The sequence below is a fragment of the Coregonus lavaretus genome (assembly GCF_964263955.1).
Source record: "Coregonus lavaretus genome assembly, chromosome: 3".
Classification (NCBI taxonomy): Eukaryota; Metazoa; Chordata; class Actinopteri; order Salmoniformes; family Salmonidae; genus Coregonus; species Coregonus lavaretus.
The window spans coordinates 48,407,556-48,418,676 of record NC_139990.1 but is presented as its reverse complement, the minus strand read 5'-3'; the positions used below and the strand labels follow the sequence as shown (position 1 = coordinate 48,418,676).

The following is an 11,121-nucleotide window of genomic DNA, read 5'->3' as shown; positions in this document are numbered from 1 at the left end:
CTCAGAGCTTACCGTAGTTTCATTTCCTCCTCTACCACTGTACATAGCTAATTGAGATATAGGCTATTTTCAGCATAACCTCTCTCTCTCTCTCGCTCTCTCTCCCTTTCTCTGTAGGTTCATCATGAGAGTGTTCATATCATAGAGGTCACCAGTAACCTTATCAACGAGACTGTGTCCAACCATCCAGAATGGGCCAAGTAAGACAGACACACACACACAAACACACACACTTCTCTGGCTTCTTGCACACTTGGCTGTCCATTGATATTGATGACTTTACTCCCAATTATCACAGAGGTGTGGTTGCTGTGTGGGGTTGTGGTTGTGCCAGTGCATGTGGCTGTGCAGGCCAAAGCCAGACCTGCATGGTATGCCACATGAGGAGAGGGTTGCCCCTGCTGCTGGGGTTTGTGTGCAGGCCGTTGGATTGTCCTCTGTGATTATGTCCTGGAGGTGTGTTGACACCCAGGTGGCAGGTGGAACTCCAGGTATGTCGGTTGGTAGCCAGGTTCTCCAAGTTAGACATTGCCGAGGTACAGTATGTGAAGGTATGTGAAGTGGGGGTGAGTTGTTGACCATTGATGTGGAAGGTGAGCTCTTCTTGCTGGGGGGTGAGTTGTTGACCATTGATGTGGAAGGCAGTGTTTTCCATTAGTGCCGGCTGTCGGCTAATCAGCCGGTTACAAACTCATTTTCAGCCAGCTACATTTTCCACTTCATATTAACTAGGCCACTTTCCATTTAAACGTTTCAATTCACTCATCCGTCGAGCCCTCTCCCGCTAGAATGAACGATATGCATCTTCTAGCGATCTATTTATAGAATAGGCGCCTGTCAGTCACAAAGCGAGCAATGACAGGGAAATGCAGCAGAGAGGAAGAGGCGAAGCGAGAGGTTTCACGCTCGCCAAAATTTGTCCGAAATAAACCCAATGCGTTTCTATGGTCTTATTTTGGACCTAAGCTTGTCGCCTGCATTCCCACCTTTGGGACAACGACTCCCATTGTTGGGGCGGAGACATGAGCATCTCGTCATTATATACAGATCTCTGGTTGCAGTCGAATTTCTTTACACGGAGGAGGGAGAGAGCATGATGCTCGTGAATTTGCACGTCCCATGTAATGTAAGTGGTAACGATGAGTCGAAATCCATGACTTAGCCTAATTATTATTTTCTGACACATTCATGTATTTTCTTTCGCATGTTTCACATAGCCAGCCACGCGGAGTGGTGCCGCATAGTAGGATATTTACTTAGCCTAGGCAGCAGATAGTGGGCGCCGGAAGCATAAAACGATGGCGGAAGCGGACGATGAAGTGGATTCTGAATCCAATGGCGGTAGAATCAAGGAGAATTGCAGTATTGTCCAAAAGAATGGAAAACGGAGCAAAGTAGGGTACAGTGATGAGAATGTCCCTTCGTATCTAGTAGGAGTAGCAGATTACCAATCTTGAAGAAACCATTTGAGATATCCAAACTGGTGGAGAGAGTGCTGGGTAAAGTGAAGGCTGTGAGGATCACGAGAGGAGGGCTTGTTTAGATTTTTTGTGCTTCTGCGGATCAGAAGGAACGTGCGTTGCGTCTCACCCGATTTGATAAGTTTGAAGTGTCGTGTGTGTCTCTTCAGAACACGGCACCCCTCAAGGGGGTTATATCTGGCGTCTCGTGGGAAGTCGATTTTGAAGAGATAAAACATATTCCTGGAGTGATTGATGCACGTCGGATGAATCGTGTGGTGAATGGTGAAAAAGTGTAGAGTCTAGCTGTTCTTTTGTTTTTTGATATGGAGTCTCTCCCTACTCAAGTGCAGTTGGGGTATATAAGCTACAGAGTTAGAGCATTTAACCCAAAACCAAGACTGTTAAAAGGGTTGAGGGTTTGAATGGTGCTCCTGAAGAGTCCATGGTGGTGGATAGGTCTTCACTGAAGGCTGCAGGGGATGTCTTTCACCAGTAGGACCCTGACATTTGAAAGGTTAAGAAGATGGACTTTGTGGCCTTTATAGCTATGGTGATTAATGGCACTGCCAAGGTGGAGAGAAGATAGATATCATTGTGGATGCGGCGGAGTGGTTCCTGGGACTGAAAGATTTCTCGGCGGAGGAGTTGTATGGAATATTGTCACAAGCCGTACCACCCTCTGAGGTCATAGAACCTGAGAAGGGAGATATGGAGATTTGAAGGAAGGAAGAAGTGGGAGTTTTGTTTTATTTTTGTCAATGTACTATTTTATTTGGGTGGATTAAGTTAGTTTCCCTATCACATATGGATTTTCTTTTTACCTTGTTTTGGTTTTTCAACCCATCCAGTTGGTGGCGGCAATACACCTTTTTGGGTTGTAGTCCGCCATAAAACCCACAGAAGAAGAAGAAGAAGATAGTTGGCGCTAGATCTGCACTATCGTCTAGGATTGATTTGCATTCCCGGTAATACATGCACTGGTTTCCCCCGTGTACTGTCTCGCACATAAAACATCCTCCATTCAGGCTGAAAAGTCGTAATTTCCCTCCTTCACTATCTTTAATGGCGAGCCGCCGGAAAAGAAATATAAAAATAAGGGTACTGTCTGGCTACTTTTTCTGGCTGGCTACTTTTTCTATTTGGCAGGCTACTATGTACTTGTGGAAAACACTGGGAAAGGTGGGCTGTTCTTGCTGGGGGGTGAGTTGTTGATCATTAATGTGGAAGGTGGGCTCTTCTTGTGGTGGGGTGAGTTGTTGACCAGTGATGTGGAAGGTGAGCTCTTCTTGATAGAGGTTGTGTTGTTGACCATTGATGTGGAAGTTGGGCTCTTCTTGATAGAGGGTGAGTTGTTGACCATTGATGTGGAAGGTGAGCTCTTCTTGATAGAGGGTGAGTTGTTGACCATTGATGTGGAAGTTGGGCTCTTCTTGATAGAGGGTGAGTTGTTGACCATTGACATGGAAGGTGGGCTCTTCTTGATAGAGGGTGAGTTGTTGACCAATGATGTGGAAGGTGGGCTCTTCTTGATAGAGGGTGAATTGTTGACCAATGATGTGTGTGTTGCTGAGACTGATGGAGTTGTAGATGGAGGAGACCAGGTTCAGTGAACGCTGCATGGATTCTGGTGAGTGGGTGAGGAGAATAGTCGTCTGCATATTGCGGTGCAAAGATGTGTTGAGTTGAGGTCTTGGTGGTGGCTTGGAGGCGCCGGAGGTTGAATAGATTTTCCTCCAGCCGGAACTGCTTTATTTACCCAACATTCATCTCTTCATGGTACAGACGGCTCTTAGGTGCTCAGCTCTGACGGAGCATAGGACTGGGCCTTGGTGTTAACTAGGTGAGCAGTGGACTGGTCCTGGGGGTTAACTAGGTGAGCTGTGGACTGGTCCTGGGGGTTAACTAGGTGAGCTGTGGACTGGTCCTGGGGGTTAACTAGGTGAGCTGTGGACTGGTCCTGGGGGTTAACTAGGTGAGCTGTGGACTGGGCCTGGGGGTTAACTAGGTGAGCTGTGGACTGGTCCTGGGGGTTAACTAGGTGAGCTGTGGACTGGTCCTGGGGGTTAACTAGGTGAGCAGCGAGGGCCTTGTGTACTAGACGCATCACACCAACCTGTGGTGATAACCCCCTGGCCCCTCATAGACATCACACCACCCTGCGGTGATAACCCCCTGGCCCCTCGTACACATCACACCACCCTGTGGTGATAACCCCCTGGCACCTCATAGACATCACACCACCCTGCGGTGATAACCCCCTGGCCCCTCGTACACATCACACCACCCTGTGGTGATAACCCCCTGGCATCTCATAGACATCACACCACCCTGCGGTGATAACCCCCTGGCCCCTCGTACACATCACACCCCCCTGCGGTGATAACCCCCTGGCACCTCGTACACATCACACCACCCTGCGGTGATAACCCCCTGGCCCCTCGTACACATCACACCACCCTGCGGTGATAACCCCCTGGCACCTCATAGACATCACACCACCCTGCGGTGATAACCCCCTGGCCCCTCGTACACATCACACCACCCTACGGTGATAACCCCCTGGCACCTCGTACACATCACACCACCCTGCGGTGATAACGCCCTGGCACCTCATAGACATCACACCACCCTACGGTGATAACCCCCTGGCACCTCGTACACATCACACCACCCTGCGGTGATAACCCCCTGGCACCTCGTACACATCACACCACCCTGCGGTGATAACCCCCTGGCACCTCATAGACATCACACCACCCTGCGGTGATAACCCCCTGGCACCTCGTACACATCACACCACCCTGCGGTGATAACCCCCTGGCACCTCATAGACATCACACCACCCTACGGTGATAACCCCTGGCACCTCGTACACATCACACCACCCTGCGGTGATAACCCCCTGGCACCTCGTACACATCACACCACCCTGCGGTGATAACCCCCTGGCACCTCATAGACATCACTCAAGAGCTGAACAGGGTGCTTTATTGGTGCATCAGTCCCTGACACTCTCTCTCTCTCTCTCTCTCTCTCTCTCTCTCTCTCTCTCTCTCTCTCTCTCTCTCTCTCTCTCTCTCTCTCTCTCTCTCTCTCTCTCTCTCTCTCTCTCTACCCCTCTCTCTCTCTCTCTACCCCTCTCTCTCTCTCTACCCCTCTCTCTCTCTCTACCCCTCTCTCTCTCTCTACCCCTCTCCTCCAGTTGGCTCCCTGAGGCCCAGGTCATCCAGAAAGCTATGAACTCAGCTGCCACTAACGTCTACCAGCACGGTCGAGAATGGATAACATTCAAGGTAAGAGAGAGAACAGGAGAGAGATGGAAAGAGAGGGAGGGGGGTGGAGACTTGATTAACACTGGTAAAATCACTGGTTGTGTGTGTGGTGTGTAGCTCCATAAGATGCTTGGTGAAAAGGGGAACCACACGGCTGTCATAGAGAAGCAGGTTCTGGAACTGTGGGACAGACTGTACCACTCCTGGTTTGTCAAGGTAATGCAGGGGGAGGGGGTGGCCTGGTTCATCAGACCACAGTATAGGGGGGTTCACATGGTCACATCTTTATGTTTGGCTTGAGAATATATAGACTGACACACTCATTACCCCTTACTAACACAGACATACCAGAACTAAATGTAACTACACCATATACTCATACATGTCTCACTCTTTCAACACTGTCTGTGTGTGTGTGTCTGTGTGTGTGTGTGTGTGTGTGTGTGTGTATGTGTGTGCTAACGTGTATGTCTGTACGGCGTTTCTGTCTCAGAATGTAACCCATACGGGAGGGCGTAACCGTAGTGGTGGTCAGAAGCTTGTCCAGAGACAGAACAGCTGGCTGGGAGAGATCTTAGACTGGCAGGACATCGCCTCCTTCGCACACGACAATATAGAAACACTGCTCTCTGTGAGTACACGTGTGTGTGTGTGTGTGTGTGTAGTGTGTGTGTATATATAACGGGTGTATCCTCTGTTGTAGATAGTGGAGTCTCTGTGGGTGGTGATGAGTCGGAACGTTGGGCTGCTGATCTCCACGACAACCACACTCCTCACTGTCCTCTTCCACAGCGGCACAGCTCTACTCAACTTCGCCCTCAGCCTGGTAACACACACACACACACACACAGCTCTCTCTGTGTGCCTCCCCCTTCATACCTTAATATTGACAATGGTGTGTGTGTGTGTGTGTGTGTGTGTAGGTGATATTCCTGACCACGTTGTTCTACCTGCTGAGTTCCAGTGGAGAGTACTATGAGCCTGTCAAATGGGTGATCAGCCTCACTCCTCTGTCCCAGCCCGGACCATCCTCTAACATCATAGGACAGTCTGTAGAGGAGGCCATCAGGTACACACACAGCACACGTTTGACATTTGAAATGTTAAAACATATATTTTTTAAATTGTGTGTGTTTTAGGGGGGTGTTTGATGCCTCTCTGAAGATGGCAGGGTTCTATGGTCTCTACACCTGGCTGACACACACCATCTTCGGCATCCACATAGTCTTCATCCCCTCTGGTGAGTGTGTTAAAAACTGACTGATCAAATAGAACATCTTAACTTGCTGTTGTTTGCCTGACTAGCCTGGAGATTAGGAAATACCCTCCTTGTGTCAGAACTATTAGATGAATAAATTGTATAACAGGACTGTTCTGTTCCACTCTTCTGACTTACTATTGTCAAACATGTTCAAAGTGTCCTCTTCCCTCGCCCCCTTTAGCCCTGGCTGCTATCCTGGGTGCGGTGCCGTTCCTGGGGACCTACTGGGCAGCTCTGCCCGCTGTGTGTGACCTGTGGCTGGCCCAGGGAGAGGGGGTCAAAGCCCTGCTACTGCTGGTCTTCCATCTACTGCCCACCTACTTCGTAGACACAGCCATCTACTCCGATATATCAGGGTACGTGAGTGTGTGTGTGTGAGAGAGTGTTTATGTGTACGTGTTTGTGCGTGTTCACTGTTTATGAGATCAGTGCGTAAGAGAAAGAGAAATGTAATCTGTTATGATATTAAAGTAAGTGTGTGTTGATATCTGTCCCCCCCCCCCCCACAGTGGTGGTCACCCGTATCTGACAGGTCTAGCGGTGGCAGGCGGAGCATACTATCTGGGTCTGGAGGGGGCGATCATCGGTCCTATCCTGCTCTGTATCCTTGTGGTAGCCTCCAACATCTACAGTGCCATGCTGATGAGTCCCACCTCTGCCCAGCCAACCCCTGTACAGTCTACCTGGCCACTACACCCTGCCAGGTACACACAGACATCATCATCATTACATTTATGTCTGGTTCCTTTGTGCCATTTACTTCTAATTTACAAACCCACCCCCCCCCCCCCCCCCCCCTCTCTCTCTCTCTCTACTTCTAATTTACAACCCCCCCCCCCCCCCCCCCTCTCTCTCTCTCTCTCTCTCTCTCTCTCTCTCTCTCTCTCTCTCTCTCTCTCTCTCTCTGTGTGTGTCTCTCTCTATGTCTCTTTCTCTCTCTCTCTCTCTCTCTCTCTCTCTCTCTCTCTCTCTCTCTCTCTCTCTGTGTCTCTCTATGTCTCTCTCTCTCTCTCTCAGGCCCTTGATGGACACCACTCCCTCGGTGCTGAAGAGGGCGAGCGAGTGAGAGGGGGTGTGTCTCCTGGTTTCTCATTGGCTGGGTGCCTGTCCCTTGGCTTCCCATAGGCTGATTACCTGGAGAAGCGCCCTTTCCTCCCCCGTGCTCCTCCCGAGCTCTACGGGGTCTCCCAGGCGGAGTGGCAGGGTGTGAGGGGAGGTTACCCACGATGCCATCTGCCTGATAAAGCTACTTTCCAAACCATGGAGGAGAGACCCTCCCCTCTCCCAACACATATAAGACCATAGAAAATATTTAGATTATAAATCAAAGCAATGGTCCGCAATATGTATATTGGGCATACCATATTTAATATTGAATGTTTGATGAATTGATGCTTATCACATCATCTCGCTGAATGCGGTGCCTCTCTCAGTGTTCCACACATGCAGCAATGGCAAAGTGTATTGTGCCTCCATAATGGATGGGAACACGTGGAGTTTAGAACAAGGTCTGTTCTACCCATTCTATGTACACGTATAAGTCCCCCCAGGACCATATCTGCAGACCTGCCTAAAGTGGGATGTATTTTACCCCCCCTCCCCTAATCCTTCTTACCCCCTCTACACGGCCGTTTGGGGCGGTTAAAGTTCAGAATGGGCCACACGTTGTAAGGTGCAATGGAACACTGAGTCAATGAACTAACCCTGGTCCTGGAGAGCTACTGGGTGGGCAGGGTTTAGTTCCGGCCCAGCATTAACACATCTGATTCAAGTAATGAACGATTGAATAAGGTAACTAGAGGCTGTACACACTGGTGCCCTCCAGGTGCCTCCAGGATTTACATTTTGCACTTTTGGTTTTCATCATCTTGACTTAATATCCTAAATATAATACTGTTTTATTATCTCTATGGTTACATGTTGTATGATGCATTGTCATGCTTGGGAGTTCTGTTGGCGTGGCGATGAGTACTGTATGCAGGCACTTCCTGTGCTGAAAGGTGGAACTTCCTGTTTCAGGAGGGTGGAGTGGGAGGGGATGGATCTTACCTGTGTTGATGTTTTTACATTTAAAAACAGATTAGTTTTCAGCTCAAGTTTATTTTTTGCTCTCTAACACACACACACACACACACACACATATACACACAGGTTGATGTCAGTGCTGCTATAAGGTGAATGTAATCTAAAGATACTGTAGTTGTTACATATATCGGTAATAAGGTAGTGGGTCCCTGACCTGTACTAACTACATCCTATTGTAATCCATCACATACACACCCCAGATTACACACACATATTCACTCCACATTTATGGGAGAAGGATGCACTTTCACATTATAAATGTAACCGTTTACACCAAATGAAAAATGTTCAGGTATGTATTCTGATTGAGTACTCTGTATGTGAAGCACGTCATCATCTTATGTGGCCAAAGCATTCGCTGCCTGAGGTTGGGAGGACTGGTTATCTATCCTGAGAAGGTTGGAGTCCTACGGTTGGCTCACTTCCCACACCTCACAGTGACGTCACCTGACTGGAACATACCGTTGCTGTGTTTTCTACTGGAAATGCACTGCGACAATAAACATGACTGTTTGAACTAAGATAGCTGATAATGGGCCTCTGTACGCCTACGTAGATATTCCATAAAAAATCAGCCGTTTCCAGCTACAATAGCCATTTACAACATTAACAATGTCTACACTGTATTTCTGATCAATTTTATGTCATTTTAATGGACAAAAAAAAAGCTTTTCTTTCGAAAACAAGGACATTTCTAAGTGACCCCAAACTTTTGAACGGTAGTGTGTATATATATATATATATACAGTGGGGAAAAAAAGTATTTAGTCAGCCACCAATTGTGCAAGTTCTCCCACTTAAAAAGATGAGAGAGGCCTGTAATGTTAATCATAGGTTCACGTCAACTATGACAGACAAAATGAGATTTTTTTTTCCAGAAAATCACATTGTAGGATTTTTTATGAATTTATTTGCAAATTATGGTGGAAAATAAGTATTTGGTCAATAACAAAAGTTTCTCAATACTTTGTTATATACCCTTTGTTGGCAATGACACAGGTCAAACGTTTTCTGTAAGTCTTCACAAGGTTTTCACACACTGTTGCTGTTATTTTGGCCCATTTTGGCCCATTCCTGCATGCAGGAATGCTCCTCTAGAGCAGTGATGTTTTGGGGCTGTCGCTGGGCAACAGACTTTCAACTCCCTCCAAAGATTTTCTATGGGGTTGAGATCTGGAGACTGGCTAGGCCACTCCAGGACCTTGAAATGCTTCTTACGAAGCCACTCCTTCATTGCCCGGGCGGTGTGTTTGGGATCATTGTCATGCTGAAAGACCCAGCCACGTTTCATCTTCAATGCCCTTGCTGATGGAAGGAGGTTTTCACTCAAAATCTCATGATACATGGCCCCATTCATTCTTTCCTTTACACGGATCAGTCGTCCTGGCCCCTTTGCAGAAAAACAGCCCCAAAGCATGATGTTTCCACCCCCATGCTTCACAGTAGGTATGGTGTTCTTTGGATGCAACTCAGCATTCTTTGTCCTCCAAACATGACGAGTTGAGTTTTTACCAAAAAGTTATATTTTGGTTTCATCTGACCATATTACGTTCTCCCGATCCTCTTCTGGATCATCCAAATGCACTCTAGCAAACTTTACACAGGCCTGGACATGTACTGGCTTAAGCAGGGGGACACGTCTGGCACTGCAGTATTTGAGTCCCTGGTGGCGTAGTGGGTTACTGATGGTAGGCTTTGTTACTTTGGTCCCAGCTCTCTGCAGGTCATTCACTAGGTCCCCCTGTGTGGTTCTGGGATTTTTGCTCACCGTTCTTGTGATCATTTTGACCCCACGGGGTGAGATCTTGCGTAGAGCCCCAGATCGAGGGAGATTATCAGTGGTCTTGTATGTCTTCCATTTCCTAATAATTGCTCCCACAGTTGATTTCTTAAAACCAAGCTGCTTACCTATTGCAGATTCAGTCTTCCCAGCCTGGTGCAGGTCTACAATTTTGTTTCTGGTGTCCTTTGACAGCTCTTTGGTCTTGGCCATAGTGGAGTTTGGAGTGTGACTGTTTGAGGTTGTGGACAGGTGTCTTTTATACTGATAACAAGTTCAAACAGGTGCCATTAATACAGGTAACGAGTGGTGGACAGAGGAGCCTCTTAAATAAGAAGTTACAGGTCTGTGAGAGCCAGAAATCTTGCTTGTTTGTAGGTGACCAAATACTTATTTCCCACCATAATTTGCAAATAAATTCATTAAAAATCCTACAATGTGATTTTCTGGATTTTTTTTCTCAATTTGTCTGTCATAGTTGACGTGTACCTATGATGAAAATTACAGGCCTCTCTCATCTTTTTAAGTGGGAGAACTTGCACAATTGGTGGCTGACTAAATACTTTTTCCCCCCACTGTATATATATATACACACACACACACACCTTTACATAAGTATTCAGACCCTTTGCTATAAGACTCGAAATTGAGCTCAGGTGCATCCTGTTTCCATTGATCATCCTTGAGATGTTTCTACAACTTCATTGGAGTCCACCTGTGGTCAATTCAATTGATTGGACATGATTTGGAAAGGCACACACCTGTCTATATAAGGTCCCACAGTTGACAGTGCATGTCAGAGCAAAAACCAAGCCATGAGGTCGAAGAATTGTCCGTAGAGCTCCGTGACAGGATTGTGTCGAGGCACTGATCTGGGGAAGGGTACCAAAACATTTCTGCAGCATTGAAGGTCCCCAAGAACACAGTGGCCTCCATTATTCTTAAATGGAAGAAGTTTGGAACCACCAAGAATATTCCTAGAGCTGGCCGCCCGGCCAAACTGAGCAATCGGGAGAAGGACCTCAGGGAGGTGACCAAGAATCCGATGGTCACTCTGACAGAGCTCCAGAGTTCCTCTGTGGAGATGGTTGTCCTTCTGGAAGGTTCTCCCATCTCTGCAGCACTCCACCAATCAGGCCTTTATGGTAGAGCGGCCAGACGGAACCCTCTCCTCAGTAAAAGGCACATGACAGCCCGCTTGGAGTTTGCCAAAAGGCACCTAAAGGACTCTCAGACCATGAGAAACAAGATTCTCTGGTC

General features: G+C 47.7%; 1 pseudogene across 1 annotated transcript in view; it reads left to right on the top strand.

Annotated features, from left to right (window-relative positions):
* LOC311107607 (transmembrane protein 245-like) overlaps positions 1-8,602 on the top strand; it is a 17,741-nt pseudogene extending 9,139 nt beyond the window's left edge. The window contains exons 7-16 of the transcript in view: positions 118-200; positions 4,666-4,756; positions 4,853-4,951; positions 5,229-5,366; positions 5,439-5,561; positions 5,659-5,804; positions 5,875-5,975; positions 6,178-6,352; positions 6,506-6,700; positions 7,014-8,602. The product of the transcript in view is annotated as a transmembrane protein 245-like (transcript). The remainder of the gene's footprint in view (positions 1-117; positions 201-4,665; positions 4,757-4,852; positions 4,952-5,228; positions 5,367-5,438; positions 5,562-5,658; positions 5,805-5,874; positions 5,976-6,177; positions 6,353-6,505; positions 6,701-7,013) is intronic.
* The last annotated feature ends 2,519 nt before the right edge of the window (positions 8,603-11,121 follow it).